The sequence below is a fragment of the Ambystoma mexicanum genome, chromosome 1q (genome assembly GCF_040938575.1).
Source record: "Ambystoma mexicanum isolate Mex_15411 chromosome 1q, UKY_AmexF1_1, whole genome shotgun sequence".
Taxonomy (NCBI): Eukaryota; Metazoa; Chordata; class Amphibia; order Caudata; family Ambystomatidae; genus Ambystoma; species Ambystoma mexicanum.
In genome coordinates this window covers 1,496,575,386-1,496,593,276 of record NC_090922.1, presented here as the reverse complement: position 1 = coordinate 1,496,593,276, position 17,891 = coordinate 1,496,575,386, and positions in this window count along the sequence as shown.

Below are 17,891 nucleotides of genomic sequence, written 5' to 3'. Positions count from 1 at the left end.
AGAACCTCCAATGCTAATTTGCTTACAGTTCCCAGGTTCAATCGATCCAAAATGGGCGGGAACAGCTTCCAGGTGAAAGCAGCCCAACACTGGAACTCCCTGCCACTCGCTCTAAGGACACCCCAAACCTACCCCCTCTTTAGACGTAACTACATTCAGTGGTTAAAGAATAACGACCAATAACTGATCTGCCTCTGCATTTTATGCTTCTATGTAAATATGTATATTTGTAAACTGCATATCATTGTATCTATCGCAACTGAATTAACCTATGCATATCCTGTAAACTACTGTACAGCATTGTAACCAAGCTGAGGATAACCTTACTGCTCCTGCGCCCTCATAACTTTGGGTCTGGCACGCAATATAAATGAATAAACTAAACTAAACTAAGACACTAGTGAATATGTGTGTACCTCAGTGTAGGCATCTAATCAAGATTAAAATGTACAATATAAAGTAGCGCAAGCGGATCGGAGGGCAAATGCCCTACACATTGGAACATAACAGCATAACAGCTTAAAAACAAGAGCACAGGCAGTCAGGGGACTCACCTGAAAGGAGTGCCCTAATGTTCTGCAAGTGAGAGAGAGTCCAGAGTGAAGGTCGAGGTTTGTTCAAAGTGTGTAATTGCAACGGTAAGAGGCAAAAGGAAACGGTCTCAGATGGACAATGACACATATAATTCCCCCAGCCTGTTAGAGCCCAGTGCGCTAAACACCTGGCCTGTGGGCCAAAGATTGGCGGGAAGGCAAGGGGGGGAGAGAGAATGAAACAAAAGAACTCACCCTCCCGATTTAGACAGGAGACCCCCGACCTTTGCATCAAAAATGTTGCTATTTTGGGTTTTTCCATCCTAAAATAATTCTAACCCTAATGAAATCCAATGGGAAATAATGAGAAGTTCCGTTCTCCCACTTCCTGTGACAAAATCTCGCTCCCAGGTGCTCTGAAACGTTGGCATGAATGGACAATGTACTCGACAAAGCAAAGAGGTGCTGGGAATGTTGGCTCCAGTCCCAGGAGACAGGCGACAGACATTACATTAGCCCTTTTCTCTATTCAGAGGTCACTGGGTGATTAACTTGAGAGTCAGGAAGGACCAGGATATCCACATACCCACAATCCTATGCGGAATGTTCATATATACAATATATACAATAATGATAGCAGAAGCTTTATATTCCTGTAAAACAATACATGGAGAGGCACTCTGAAGAGGACAAACTGAATATTACTAGTTTCTTTATTTCAAATCCTGCACTGGTTTGACACTGTAATTCTCAGTCCTCGCAGAGAGATAATACATTCTACACCATCAGTCGCTTCAGGAGCTTTTCTCTGTACAGAGGTCGCCGGGTCAGGGAAGAGCTCACTCTGGTCAGGGGTCAATGAACTGGAGCTTGAGAATACCTCAGTGCGGAAACAGCAAAAAGCAGCCACTGCTCAGAGCAGCTCAGTGAGTAGAAGGCAATACAGCAGTGCACCTAGATATCCACATACCCACAATCCTTTGCGGAAATATGCATAGACAAAACCTTTACAATGATAGCAGAAGCTGTATATTTGTGTAAAACAGTACATGGAGTCGTACCTTGAAGATCACAAACTAAATTTAACTCGTTTATTTTAAATCCTGTACTGATCCGACACTATCATGTTCAGCGTTGAGGTGTTAAAAAGTGCGCGCGTGGACGATTGTGGAGTTGTTTTGCAAAGGATGGAAGTGAACCTACAGTTCACCGTGATGCCCCGCATCAGCTCAAACCTTTCCTTGATACAGCTTGTGATGCCTCTTCCGCGTTCAGAGACCTGCCAAAAATTGGGTTTAGAGCCTGCGGTCACTGCCACACAGAGTGCAGTAACATGCCGGCTGCAGAATAACGCGAAGCATGCACAAACGGCGGTGTTATGTAATATCGAGGTATATCTGTACCTTGGAAGAATAGAGTGCGGGCAGATTTATTTAAAATAAAGTAGGCTTAATTTCCATATGCTATTCGTGCAGTGACTGTATGCATTGAATTAAATTCATATAAAGCGTATCTCTGATTGTGCAACAAGTTGGTATATGCAGATTACAATGGATTATGGGCAAGCGGATATCCGTGAGGGGTAGAATGTCCATGAGCTGAACTGTTCAGAGCAGTAGCTGGATTCAGTGCAGAGTTTGTGCTTTTGTCACTTGTCCTAATACAAAAACGCATATACTTGAAAGCATGTTTCACACGTTGGCAGTGAAATGTATTTACTTCTCATCTTCCTTGTCACAGTACTTACACCTGCCTTCCCCTCAACTATGTAAGATCAGTCCTTATCTATTTTATTTATTTTTTTAATAAACTTTATCGTGCATTTGGTTAAAGAAAACCTTAAAAACTACTTTATATCACACAACACATAAAATTGTATTTTATATATTCATGCATTTTATAAAATAATGTAATATCACATTTTTGTAAGATATAATATATTCAAATAAAATTCCTATTACTATTAGTGAATACAATTCAAGTTTCAATTCATGTAAATTGCTCTAATCTAAAACTAATTACACTAGACAACTGGCTGGCTAAAACAATTTACTTTGACTCAAGTAAGTGGATTAAAAAACGTATTCCATAGAAATTTGGAGCTGCAGTAATCACAATAGATTACGTGCAGTAAAGTCTATTCCAATCTTGATAAATTTGTATGCATTCCATACAATCCACAAAATTCCCATATGCCTTAACATGAGCATTCAACCTTGTGCAGCATGGCAAAACCTGCCTGTCAGTTTCGGCCTTCCTTGTTATTGATATTTGTGCACATTAGTGTCTCGAGAGTGACCATTTTCCTCTTATGGGACGCTTGAATCGACGGGCTGTGTCTGCCGGCACCAGACTTTCTGGTCACCTAAGTGTTCATTCAAGTAGAACCCTGATCACTTGGAGCTACCAGAATATAGTGAAGTTCTGATGGTCGAGTGGTAGGTATTGTTGTAGGCGTATTCAGCCAGTGGCAAAAGATCTTTCCAATCGTCTTGTGCAGCGCTTACATAACTGCAGAGATATCCCTCAAGGGTTTGATTTAATCTCTCAGTCTCGCCATTTGATTGAGGATGATATCCCGAGCTCAGTGCTCGCGATATACCCAGAATGTGGTAGACCTGTTTCCAATACCGTGAGGTTTATTGCGATCCTCGGTCGCAAATAATTGTTTCAGGGAGACCAGGAGAGAGCACATCTCCCCCATCAGAATTTCTTGCAAATGGCTCTGCATTCAACAAACAATTGAGCTAAAAACACTTTGCCTTACTTACAAAGCCTTAAACCACCTAGCCCCCCCATATCTCACCAACAAACTGTCTTTGAAGCCGAACAATAGAATCACTAGATCTGCTAACACTCTCTGCCTCACTGTGCCTAGATTCACCTCTAAAAGAGCTGGCGGCTCAAGTTTCACGGTCCTCGCCCCTCAACTTTGGAACTCCCTGCCGTTGAATACCAAATCGGCCGCCTCATTCCATCTGTTCAGGAAGGTAGTCATTGGGTGGCTATTAGACAAAACCAAAACCAATCCAAAGCCCAACTAAGACCATGACTACGGTATATTTTGTACATACTACTCAAATGTTCTAATTGTATGCTCTAAATATCGCCGATTGTATAGCCTGTACATCATTTCTACATAGTGTATATCTGCATAATTTTTATATTGTGTACCTCTGTAACCTGTCTTTAAGTGCCCTTTTACTCCAGGGTGTGGTGTGCTATATAAGTAAAATAAACAAACAAACAAACATGTAGAGAAAACACATGAGTTATGAAGATTCGAGCCTTTTGAGCAGCGGTAGGGAGCCATAAAAGAGAAACAAAGTGTGCCATCTGATCTAGGTAATTCAACCACGAAGTCTGTGTATATGATCTGCCATGGACGAGAAGGGAGTGGCATCTTTATCAGTTTCCCCAAAGGGGAATGACGAGGAGACTTGGTTTGAAGACACATTGGGCATGATTCCACGTGTTCTCGGGTGTCCTTCTTTAAACTTGGCCACCAGAAGTATCGAGAGACACATCTTGAGTTGTGGCGGTTCCTCTGTGTCTGGCAGTTTTAGAATGGTGGCACATCCCCAACACTTCCTTTCGAAGGGACCTTGTTGGTAGCTCTATGACCCAAAAAGTAACATCCTTCCGTAAAGGTTAATGCAGACCTCGCCCATTTTGGTAATGGATATTTTCGGGCTGTCTCAGATTGTGATCTTAGTCGTGTTAAGAAATCTGAAGGAGTTTGAAGTCCCAATGCCAAACGTGGAAAGATGGGTTCTGTTCGGAATTGGTCCGAAGGAATCAGTTCTTTACGGGAAAAAGCATCTGCTCTCAGATTACTCCTTCCCAGTATGAAGGAGAAATGAATTCGGAAAGGTGAAACAAAATGTGCCCTGTCTACTGTTGCATGTTTGGGCATATTGAAAGATCCTAAGATTTTGATGGTCTGTCGGTACCTCCACTGGAAATCTTGCCCCGAGCAGAACGTGTCGCCATTCTTCAAAAGCTCTCTTTATAGCCAGAAGCTCCTTTTCCAGAACAGTGTAGTTTAGTTCAGCTGTGGAAAGGGTCTTAGACAGATATGCTATTGGGCGTTATTGAGCCTGGCCATCTAACTGTAACAATACAGCCCCTGCGGCATACTGTGAGGCGTCTGTCTCCACAATAAACTGACAGTTCTGCTCTAGGGTCTTCAATATGGGAGCAGATGTAAAACATCTTTTAAGTTTATCAAACTTGTGTCTCTGGTCCCCATTGGAATTACTTGCCCTTCTTAAGTAGATTGGTCAACGGTTAGGTCAAGGAAGAGAAGTTCGGTATACATTTTCGGTAGAAATTAGCGAATCCTACAAACCTTTGGATGTCTTTCCGTGAAGTAGGAATAGGCCATTCTCTTACTGCTGATTTCTTCTCTGGATCCATTTCGATTCCCTCGGCAGATAGCACATATCCCAAATATGCCACCTAGGTTGATGGAAGGAGCATTTTTCCAATTTACAGTAAAGATGATTCTGTTGGAGTCTCCTTAGAACTTCACTGAGGTGCCGATAATGCTCCTGTAATGAGAGTGAAAACACTAGTACATCATCTAGATAGATGATCACATTATGTAGTAGAAGGTCTGCAAACTGATGGTCCATGAACCTTTGAAACACTGCTGGAGCATTTGAAAGAACGAAGGGCATGACTCGATATTGGAAATGGCCAAATGGGGTTCTGAAGGCTGTCTTCCACTCGTCACCTTGTTTGATTCTAATTAAATGATAGACTCCCTTTAGGTCCAGTTTGGTATAAACCTTAGCTCCTTTTACCGCCTCTAAGATATCTGGAATAAGAGGCATTGGGTATTTGCCCGGGACAGTGATCTTGTTCAATCCCCTAAAATCAATGCAAGGACGTAATTCGGCCGTGTTCTTCTTAGGGATGAAAAATAAGGAAGCAGCAGCTGGAGATGTGGATTCCGTTATGAGACCATTCTTAATGTTAGTCTTCAGGTAGTCCCGAAGTACCTCCTTTTCAGTATTGGAGAGAATATACATTCTCCCAAAAGGAAGAGGTTGATCAGGGAGCAAAGTTATGGCGCAATCGTACCTTCTATGTGGGGGCAATTGAGTATATTTTGAGGTGGAGAATACCTCTTGAAATTGTTGATACCTTTCCGGAAGACCGGTTATCTAGCATAGTGTTGTGATCCCTTGAGTCTCTGAGGGAGTAGCTGTGGGCTCTAGTGGAAGTCCCCTACAATCTTCTATACAATGGGCTAGACAATACTCAGACTCCAGGAAAATAGAGCCTACTGACCAGTTGATAAACAGATTCTGTTGTCTCAACCATGGAAGCCTGAGAATGATTGGATGGTGAGCAGCCCTAATAATGTCCAAAGAAAGAATTTCCTGATGAGCAGAGATGGTCATTAGCAGAGGAATTGTCTGATGCTTAGTGGGCCCAGAAACTAGAGGACTACCATCCACGCTTTCCACAGGAATAGGCTCAGTCTTTGGTGAGCGCGGAATACCATGGATCTTGGCCCAATGATCATCTATAAAATTCCCGGCTGCACCACTGTCTATGAGAGTGGGAACGTCCTGAAGCTTGTGCCCATCAACTGTTAAGGAGATTTTTAGGATCAGCATATGTGTATCCCGAGGACGAAGACACAGGGAAGTATGTGTTCTGGTTGATGAACCTTGTTCTTGCAGCATTTCCCGAACCGTGGCTCCTCTCACGGCCGGGAACTGGTGTTTCTCGATCTCCTAGGTGGTGCAATTGGACACTCTTGTACGGAATGGATGTTCGCCCCACAATACATACAAAGTCCGAAAGTGCGCCTACGTGCCCGTTCTTCAGGGGATAGAAGACCGCTTGCTGCTGACCCCAATTGCATGGGTTCTTCTGTAGTATTCGCTCAACTTGCGTGGTGCTGAATAGATAACGGTCGAGAAATCCTCCCTTTCCTACGTTCACTCTAACGCTCCTTCAGACGGTAGTCAATCTGCATCACTAATGCGATAAATTCGGTGAGAGTGGTGGGCCTTGGTACTCTATACACTTCATCCTTAAGGGCTTCTGACAGACCTCTTTTGAAGATGGTCATCCGTGCCTCGTCAGACCAGGTGGTTTCACTAGCCATCTGTTTGAACCGAGTGATATAAGCCAGAATGTCTTGATTTCCCTGTTTTAAATCTAAGAGATGTTCTTGTGATGCTACTCTAATCTCCTGTCTCCCAAATATAGAACGAATGCTATTGAAAAACGCGGTGTGTGAGTCTAGGATTGGGTTATTGGTAGTGACCAACGGAGTTGCCCAGGCCAGAGCAGGTCCGGTCATCTGCGATATCATGTATCCTACCCTGTCTCTGTCAGTATGGAAGTAAGCTCCTTTAAATGTAAATTGAATCGCACATGAATCTATAAACTCTTTTACTTTATGTGGATTCCCGTCAAATTTTCCACCAGGCAGTGGGCCTGGCAAAACCTCTGAACAATGGGGAATGCGACTAACAGCCTGCTTGTTGTGCAGCTTGTTGTGCTGCCTGCTTTTGATTCTGCCTGAGAGAGGCATTTTCCTGTTTGAGCTGCTGTATCTCTGTAGTGAGTGACTGACCTGCAGCTATTAACTGCTGTATCTGCAGATCCATGTCGATAAGGACCTATGGTACAGCAGAGATCATCCAAGGTCTACTCAGCTCTGGTTGAAATGGGAAAAACCCTTCCACGGGCGTTGCTATCTGTTATGCTTGGATCACAATCAGAGCGAAATGTAGAAAAATTGATGACAACCCACCTGAGTGTAGCTCGATCTCTTTAGGTGACAGCTGTTTGTTGAGTAAAGGAATCTACCTGTAGTCCCTTCTGCGCCCCAGCCCAAGGCTTGGGTGCAGAGAGAAACCCAGGGAAACCCCAAAGGGAAAAAAACCCTGTGAAGAGCTGCTGGGGTACGTGGTTTCCTAGTGCAGTCTTCAGATGGAGAGGGTCGGTGATCCTAATCTCAGGAAATGAATCTTCGATGATTTAACCGGATCTGGAGTCTTCTGATATAGCACTACATAGAGAGCAATGGAGGTTATTGTTGATATAATGACCCCCGGCTCTCTTCCCACTCCCGAGAGATCTTGCTTACCTCTGAATCGTTGTAGTCGGAAGGTAAAGGATTTTAGGTTCAGCAGGAGAGAGAGTGAAGCCTGCACAGCTGGAGGAGTACAAAGAATAGAATGAGGAATGAGGTTGAGGGCACCTATGTCTCCCCGAATATGCTTTTACCCAAAACTGCCCACTACCTGCGGACAAGAGGTACAAGAGCTGAGGCACTCATGCCTCTCTGATCACAGGGATCTGCAGGGTGACAGAATGCGTCGGGGTCGTTCCTAGTGAAAGTGGATGGAAGATAGTGACATGTTAGTACGTCTCTGCAGGCCTGCGGGAAGGAATATTCCGTGGGCAAAATAAGAAGGAGGAGTTATTAAAGGTAAACACACCATGACGGATGTGAACAGCTCGCCGTGGAAGCAGAGAGTGAAGATACCGCGTCGAGATTGTTCCGCGGTTGACATGAACCACTCGCCGTGAAAAAGGAGAGTGAAGGCAGCGTTCTTAGATAAGAGCAGGCAGGGTTGGAGTTTACGGAGTCGGCGCTTCCAGAACACTAGGTAAGTGGGGCAAGAGGCTGGACTAAGGAGGTTAGGATTAAAGGTATGCAATTTCTGCACGTTTAAGAATATAGAGAGAGATCTACTCCAAACGAACTTGCAAAGTGTGCCAGCACTCCTATGAGAGTAGCGACGCAAGGTGCTGTTGCTCTTCCTTCCGGATATGCTGCACTGGAAGGGGGAGTGGCCTCCTGGGACAGACCCATTGCGCGGTCAGCTAGACCGGAACTAGGAATATCGTGCGCCTCCATCTTGAAGGGTGCCATGCCCTGCATCGGAGGAGCCAATGATACATGCATTACACCAGTTTAGTCCATTATAGTGCTTTCTAGGATTTGTCTCTCTGGATTTATAATGGGGAATCTAGGACTACAAGTCCCAGAATTCAAAGGAAGAAACAGTTCTGGGCAATGCCATTGTACAGAGCACATTATGCCATGCGACTTTGAATGTTTAAAGGCAAACTAAATAGGAAAACTAAGAAATATCACCCAAACAGGAAATTATCCCATAGATACTAAAACATGTTATAAACGCACACATTTGTAAAGTTTGTTATCAAGTTTGACTGCCGCTTTTTAAGTTGGCCATGCCCCTTTAGTCCACTCCCAGCACTATATGCCACACTTCCTTGTTAGAGCCCTCCCCTCAATTTCTCAACCCAGTTTAAGCAATGGGTGCATGGTTACTTAAAAATCAGTAGCCTACTACCTAAACTGTAGGGTGGGAAGTATGACATTGCTGCCATCATCTCATCTCTCCTTCTTTAGTGAGGGAAATGCATACATGCCAACCCTTCCGATTTAAACTAATGGCGAGTTCCCATGTGTGTACAAATGTCTAGTATAAAAGACAGATACTACAAAACTAAGCTGGGGCTGAGGTGTGAGAAAGCACTATCCTCAGTCTTAGGGTGGCAAAACAAAACAAGAGAGAGCAAAACCCTGCATTGAACTAAGGTCCGAGAGTGATATGAATTATCCGTAAGGTGAGGTAGCTGCAATGAAAACCTCATCAAAATGATGTTCATATTTAATCAAAACATCTTTCCACGTCAACAGGATGTATGCCTACAATCATGGAACACATTTCAATGCATACAAGCTGTTGTAATACAAAAATCAAATCAAAAACACCATGGCCCTGATTCACAGAATGTATTCCTATGGGATTGCGCCATTATGAAACACTTCCATGAATCAGGCCCCACATGTGTATTAAACAAAAAGTATGAACAAATCAACACAATCATGCAGATTCAGAGTATGTTATTGAATTACATTCGTTTGTAACATACTTTACAAAGCACATACATTGAGAATCTGCAGTTAAATATGTGCAGAAAGTGTGGTGAGTGCCCACTGTTTGTCAATTTAACATTAGCATTAGTCTATCTGCGGGTCTACGTCCAAAGAACAAGAAGTTAGAAGCAATTATACAATAATGCCTGTCCTTGTCGAATAACAGAGTGATGGGATCTTGTGGTAGACGCCTTGTGTAGAGAGGATAGCCTGACTGTGAATTAGTGATAGACGTTTCGGCTGGTGTCTTAAATTCAGCGACCAAAGCCTTCTTCAGGATCCATAACAATTGCTTAAACGGGGAACCTGCATCACCAGCACCACTTCTTCAAAAATCGCCACCCAAACTTGTGCATCACTGCAGACGAGCGAATATTAAAGCCTGCAAAGGAAAACCCTATATTTGCACAATTTCGGCTGAAAAAGCAAAAATGAGCCCATCACCACCATTAAGGTACATGAGGTACCTAGTAGCTCCAAGATGGCCAACCGCGACATGCCTGCAGCCCCCTCTGCCTAACCAGGCCACCAGCAGCCTGCCAATTGTCTATTCGGCCTATTTCAATCCCCATTGGCCCCCTCCAAGGCCTACGGGAGACAAGGCCATCACCTGTTTTGCACCTGTTTTTGCCGTGTCTGCCATCTGCCAGCCCCCCTGGCTTGCGCACCAGACCCTAGCAAAGGTAACATTGCAACTCCATACCAGCCGCCGCTCTACTATCACTGGCTGACTACCATTGCTACTCGTGCCTCCAAGAGTTAACACCCTTGTTATCATCTAACTGAATTTTGTCAACTGTACCTTACGCTCTACATGCGGGCGCTCGCCTACTTTCAAGCTATTACTTCTTCCACTCTATGAAAATACTGCACCTAGCCCAGTCTATGAATGTTAAACCTAGATAGACCCTGATACACTAGTGCCTCACACTTGCCTGCACAGTGTTTTTAGCCCAATTTGTGATTCTCAAATCTAGACAGACCCTGTTGTCATATTGGTTATCATTGGTCTGCACAGTGTTTTTAGCCCAATTTGTGATTCTCAAATCTAGACAGACCCTGTTGTCATGTTGATTATCATTTGCCTGCACAGTTTTTTTAGCCCAATTTGTGATTCTCAAATCTAGACAGACCCTGTTGTCATATTGATTATCATTTGCCTGCACAGTGTTTTTAGCCCAACCTGTGGTTCTCAAATCTAGACAGACCCTGTTGTCATATTGGTTATCATTTGCCTGAACAGTGTTTTTAGCCCAACCTGTGATTCTCAAATCTAGACAGACCCTGTTGTCATATTGGTTATCATTTGCCTGCACGGTGTTTTTAGCCCAATTTGTGATTCTCAAATCTAGGCAGACCCTGTTGTCATATTATTAGTACCCAGCTATCCCACTCTTGACAACGACTCCGGCTGAATAACTACCGCGGCCACCCAAGATGCACCTAGCAGTTGCTTGCCTTGCTATCTGACTCCCACTTATACCTACAGAATGTACCTACAAGGCCTCTTCTCAGCACTTCTGAGAGTATTTCTCCACGTCATCCACCTGTCCAGCCACCCCAGCCTTACCTCTAGCTATGCCTCCATAGGAACCACTTCTCCACTCACGATGCACCTCTCTATACCATGTAGCCTCACTGCCAGAAACTCCAAATTACGTGCCAGACTACCCAAAATATATGAGCCCCGATCCAGAGACTCTAACCAGTCCAAATTGACCAACCGGACCCTACCCATGCTTCCGATCCCCCCCACCAACCGTCCCTTGGACACACCCAAGCAATGCCAAACTAACACCAAGCATAAGGTTCACAACTTAACCACCACAACCACCCGTACTAAATCTATCACCCCTCTCATACGAGGCGCCTTAATTAAGGCACGATCAGTAGTAGCCCATGCCACAGATATAGCAGACCTCATTCTAGCAGAAGAACTAGACTTCCTAGCCATTACCGAGTCCTGTCTCCATTCAGCTGCTGGACCTGCTCTCTCACTAGCCGTCCCTGACGACTACACTATCCTCTGAGCGGACAGAACAGAATCCAGAGGTGGAGGCCTGCCAAAACACACCTCAACATCAGACTTGACACCACCAATCACCTCCCATCATGCACATCTCTCACAGCTAAACTTCCTACCGCCAACTCCCAAACTATAACCATCCACTTACTCTACTGACCCCCTGGCCCGCCTGGTTCCTTTGAGGAAGACTTCACCACCGCCATCACTAATAACCTAAAAAACTCCTCCTGGACTGGGTATCTGACCACAACTGTGTGGCCTCCATCACAGCTAACACCCCCCAATCATGGTCCGACCACCATCTCCTCGCCTTCAACCTGGAAGCTGCTAGCCCTATTACTAACAACCTTCTAGCCACAGCTATCCCTACGAGAAGCAAGAAAAACATCACAGCTGAAAAACTCATCCCTCTTATCCTCCCAACCTTGAACCAACTCCCAGCCACCTCCAACCCCCACTACCTCGTACAAAGCTACAACAATAGCATGTGCTCAGCCTTAGACTCTATCGCACCCGTAAAACTGAGAAAGTGTAAGCCGAAAAAACACTTGAACACATGGTTCTCTACTCATTTAAAAGCCCTCAGATCTGAGAAACTCATAAAGGAACAAGCCTGGAGACAACCACCAACAGACACCAACAAGCAGACCCTGAACAACATAGTCTCTACTTACAAAAAGGAAATCATCACCGCTAAACAGGAATCATACAATCAGAGAATATCACAAGCCAAATCTAGTACTAAGGAACTGTTTACTACCATCAAAGAGCTGGAAACACCCGTCCTAGTCCCATACACATGTGTGACAGATAAACAATGGTGTGCCAGTGTCCAAAAGGCCCTGTCTAGTAAAGTAGCAGGCCTCCAAATCAAAATCTCTAACAAGAAAGAATCACTAACCAAGTCTACCAACTTCACTAACACCCCCACACACCCAACACCTCACCCCACGCCCCAGAACCTGATACCTAACCAACTCTCCCGCTTCAGCTTTTCCAAAGTCTCCACGTTAGAAGTGGAAAAAATAATTCTCAGCCTCAAACCATCAAACTGTCAAGGCGACCCTTGCCCCTGTCAAATCATCAAAGACGCATCTAGAGACCTCTCACCATTCATCACCAAACTTATTAATGCCTCCTTCTCTTCGGGTACCATCCCCAATAACCTTAAAGAATCTTGGGTCCTCCCCTACACAAAAAACCCACCCTAGACCCGACGATCCCCACTAATTACAGACCCATTACCACCGTCCCCTTCTTGCTCAAAAATTAAATAAGACAGCCTATCAACAAATACAAAAATACCTTGAGCAAAACCACCACCTGGGAATCTGGCAATCAGGCTTTAGACCGCAACATGGGACAGAGACAGCTCTCATTGACCTTAAGGCCCAAATCGACACTCTGAGAGACAATGGGAAAAACGGCTCTGTTGCTCCTTCTAGACCTCTCCGCAGCATTCGATCTAGTTGATCACAAAATTCTTTGTGACCACCTAAACTCGGCTGCCCACTTCTCCCAAAAAGCCATCGGCTGGATTGAGTCATTCCTGAGCAACAGATCCATGCGTGTCTTTTCCACCTTAGCTTACGCTGACCCCATACCCATCACAAGTGGGGTCCCCCAGGGATCATGTGTCTCCCCTACCCTTTACAACGTGTTCACAAAGCCCCTGTTTGATGATCTTGACGGTCTGGGTATCCCCTACACTAATTACGCTGATGATACCCAGATACTCATCCCATTGATGGGAGATTACAACAAGGATTTGGACTTGCTGAACAGGGAGTACCTCATCATCCAGGCATGGATGGACTCCCACAGTCTATGCCTGAATGATGACAAGGCTGAACTCATCATCCTCGGATCCACCCCAATCTAAACAAACTGGACCACAACTATTCGAGCTTCACTATAGACGGCAACCCCATCAAGGTAGCAAAAGTAGTGAAAACCCTAGGAATCTACCTAGACTCCGCCCTTAACTTCCACAAACAGGATAGCTCTATGGCCTCTTCCACAGCCTACACATGTAGGCTTATAAGAGCAGCCAAACCTTTCCTATCCACTCAGAATTGCATTACCCTAGCCAGAGCCCTTGTTTTATCCAAACTCGACTATTGTAATGCCCTTTATGTTGGAGCCAACAAACAGATTACTAACAAAATCCAGACCCTGCAAAATAATGCAGCGCTTAGCATCCCCAAGAGAGCAAACATCTCCAACATCAGGAGATCTCATAACTGGCTCACCACCACCGACAAAATCTGGCTCAAAGTCGCCTCCTTAGCACACAAATGCCCCAATAATGCAGCCCCCCGCTACTTAGCTGACAGAATAAAAAGATACTCCCCTAACAGGCCCACCAGAACCTCCAATGCTAATTTGCTTACAGTTCCCAGGTTCAATCGATCCAAAATGGGCGGGAACAGCTTCCAGGTGAAAGCAGCCCAACACTGGAACTCCCTGCCACTCGCTCTAAGGACACCCCAAACCTACCCCCTCTTTAGACGTAACTACATTCAGTGGTTAAAGAATAACGACCAATAACTGATCTGCCTCTGCATTTTATGCTTCTATGTAAATATGTATATTTGTAAACTGCATATCATTGTATCTATCGCAACTGAATTAACCTATGCATATCCTGTAAACTACTGTACAGCATTGTAACCAAGCTGAGGATAACCTTACTGCTCCTGCGCCCTCATAACTTTGGGTCTGGCACGCAATATAAATGAATAAACTAAACTAAACTTAGACACTAGTGAATATGTGTGTACCTCAGTGTAGGCATCTAATCAAGATTAAAATGTACAATATAAAGTAGCGCAAGCGGATCGGAGGGCAAATGCCCTACACATTGGAACATAACAGCATAACAGCTTAAAAACAAGAGCACAGGCAGTCAGGGGACTCACCTGAAAGGAGTGCCGTAATGTTCTGCAAGTGAGAGAGAGTCCAGAGTGAAGGTCGAGGTTTGTTCAAAGTGTGTAATTGCAACGGTAAGAGGCAAAAGGAAACGGTCTCAGATGGACAATGACACATATAATTCCCCCAGCCTGTTAGAGCCCAGTGCGCTAAACACCTGGCCTGTGGGCCAAAGATTGGCGGGAAGGCGAGGGGGGGAGAGAGAATGAAACAAAAGAACTCACCCTCCCGATTTAGACAGGAGACCCCCGACCTTTGCATCAAAAATGTTGCTATTTTGGGTTTTTCCATCCTAAAATAATTCTAACCCTAATGAAATCCAATGGGAAATAATGAGAAGTTCCGTTCTCCCACTTCCTGTGACAAAATCTCGCTCCCAGGTGCTCTGAAACGTTGGCATGAATGGACAATGTACTCGACAAAGCAAAGAGGTGCTGGGAATGTTGGCTCCAGTCCCAGGAGACAGGCGACAGACATTACATTAGCCCTTTTCTCTATTCAGAGGTCACTGGGTGATTAACTTGAGAGTCAGGAAGGACCAGGATATCCACATACCCACAATCCTATGCGGAATGTTAATGTACACAATATATACAATAATGATAGCAGAAGCTTTATATTCCTGTAAAACAATACATGGAGAGGCACTCTGAAGAGGACAAACTGAATATTACTAGTTTCTTTATTTCAAATCCTGCACTGGTTTGACACTGTAATTCTCAGTCCTCGCAGAGAGATAATACATTCTACACCATCAGTCGCTTCAGGAGCTTTTCTCTGTTCAGTGGTCGCCGGGTCAGGGAAGAGCTCACTCTGGTCAGGGGTCAATGAACTGGAGCTTGAGAATACCTCAGTGCGGAAACAGCAAAAAGCAGCCACTGCTCAGAGCAGCTCAGTGAGTAGAAGGCAATACAGCAGTGCACCCAGATATCCACATACCCACAATCCTTTGCGGAAATATGCATAGACAAAACCTTTACAATGATAGCAGAAGCTGTATATTTGTGTAAAACAGTACATGGAGTCGTACCTTGAAGATCACAAACTAAATTTAACTCGTTTATTTTAAATCCTGTACTGATCCGACACTATCATGTTCAGCGTTGAGGTGTTAAAAAGTGCGCGCGTGGACGATTGTGGAGTTGTTTTGCAAAGGATGGAAGTGAACCTACAGTTCACCGTGATGCCCCGCATCAGCTCAAACCTTTCCTTGATACAGCTTGTGAGGCCTCTTCCGCGTTCAGAGACCTGCCAAAAATTGGGTTTAGAGCCTGCGGTCACTGCCACACAGAGTGCAGTAACATGCCGGCTGCAGAATAACGCGAAGCATGCACAAACGGCGGTGTTATGTAATATCGAGGTATATCTGTACCTTGGAAGAATAGAGTGCGGGCAGATTTATTTAAAATAAAGTAGGCTTAATTTCCATATGCTATTCGTGCAGTGACTGTATGCATTGAATTAAATTCATATAAAGCGTATCTCTGATTGTGCAACAAGTTGGTATATGCAGATTACAATGGATTATGGGCAAGCGGATATCCGTGAGGGGTAGAATGTCCATGAGCTGAACTGTTCAGAGCAGTAGCTGGATTCAGTGCAGAGTTTGTGCTTTTGTCACTTGTCCTAATACAAAAACGCATATACTTGAAAGCATGTTTCACACGTTGGCAGTGAAATGTATTTACTTCTCATCTTCCTTGTCACAGTACTTACACCTGCCTTCCCCTCAACTATGTAAGATCAGTCCTTATCTATTTTATTTATTTTTTTAATAAACTTTATCGTGCATTTGGTTAAAGAAAACCTTAAAAACTACTTTATATCACACAACACATAAAATTGTATTTTATATATTCATGCATTTTATAAAATAATGTAATATCACATTTTTGTAAGATATAATATATTCAAATAAAATTCCTATTACTATTAGTGAATACAATTCAAGTTTCAATTCATGTAAATTGCTCTAATCTAAAACTAATTACACTAGACAACTGGCTGGCTAAAACAATTTACTTTGACTCAAGTAAGTGGATTAAAAAACGTATTCCATAGAAATTTGGAGCTGCAGTAATCACAATAGATTACGTGCAGTAAAGTCTATTCCAATCTTGATAAATTTGTATGCATTCCATACAATCCACAAAATTCCCATATGCCTTAACATGAGCATTCAACCTTGTGCAGCATGGCAAAACCTGCCTGTCAGTTTCGGCCTTCCTTGTTATTGATATTTGTGCACATTAGTGTCTCGAGAGTGACCATTTTCCTCTTATGGGACGCTTGAATCGACGGGCTGTGTCTGCCGGCACCAGACTTTCTGGTCACCTAAGTGTTCATTCAAGTAGAACCCTGATCACTTGGAGCTACCAGAATATAGTGAAGTTCTGATGGTCGAGTGGTAGGTATTGTTGTAGGCGTATTCAGCCAGTGGCAAAAGATCTTTCCAATCGTCTTGTGCAGCGCTTACATAACTGCAGAGATATCCCTCAAGGGTTTGATTTAATCTCTCAGTCTCGCCATTTGATTGAGGATGATATCCCGAGCTCAGTGCTCGCGATATACCCAGAATGTGGTAGACCTGTTTCCAATACCGTGAGGTTTATTGCGATCCTCGGTCGCAAATAATTGTTTCAGGGAGACCAGGAGAGAGCACATCTCCCCCATCAGAATTTCTTGCAAATGGCTCTGCATTCAACAAACAATTGAGCTAAAAACACTTTGCCTTACTTACAAAGCCTTAAACCACCTAGCCCCCCCATATCTCACCAACAAACTGTCTTTGAAGCCGAACAATAGAATCACTAGATCTGCTAACACTCTCTGCCTCACTGTGCCTAGATTCACCTCTAAAAGAGCTGGCGGCTCAAGTTTCACGGTCCTCGCCCCTCAACTTTGGAACTCCCTGCCGTTGAATACCAAATCGGCCGCCTCATTCCATCTGTTCAGGAAGGTAGTCATTGGGTGGCTATTAGACAAAACCAAAACCAATCCAAAGCCCAACTAAGACCATGACTACGGTATATTTTGTACATACTACTCAAATGTTCTAATTGTATGCTCTAAATATCGCCGATTGTATAGCCTGTACATCATTTCTACATAGTGTATATCTGCATAATTTTTATATTGTGTACCTCTGTAACCTGTCTTTAAGTGCCCTTTTACTCCAGGGTGTGGTGTGCTATATAAGTAAAATAAACAAACAAACAAACATGTAGAGAAAACACATGAGTTATGAAGATTCGAGCCTTTTGAGCAGCGGTAGGGAGCCATAAAAGAGAAACAAAGTGTGCCATCTGATCTAGGTAATTCAACCACGAAGTCTGTGTATATGATCTGCCATGGACGAGAAGGGAGTGGCATCTTTATCAGTTTCCCCAAAGGGGAATGACGAGGAGACTTGGTTTGAAGACACATTGGGCATGATTCCACGTGTTCTCGGGTGTCC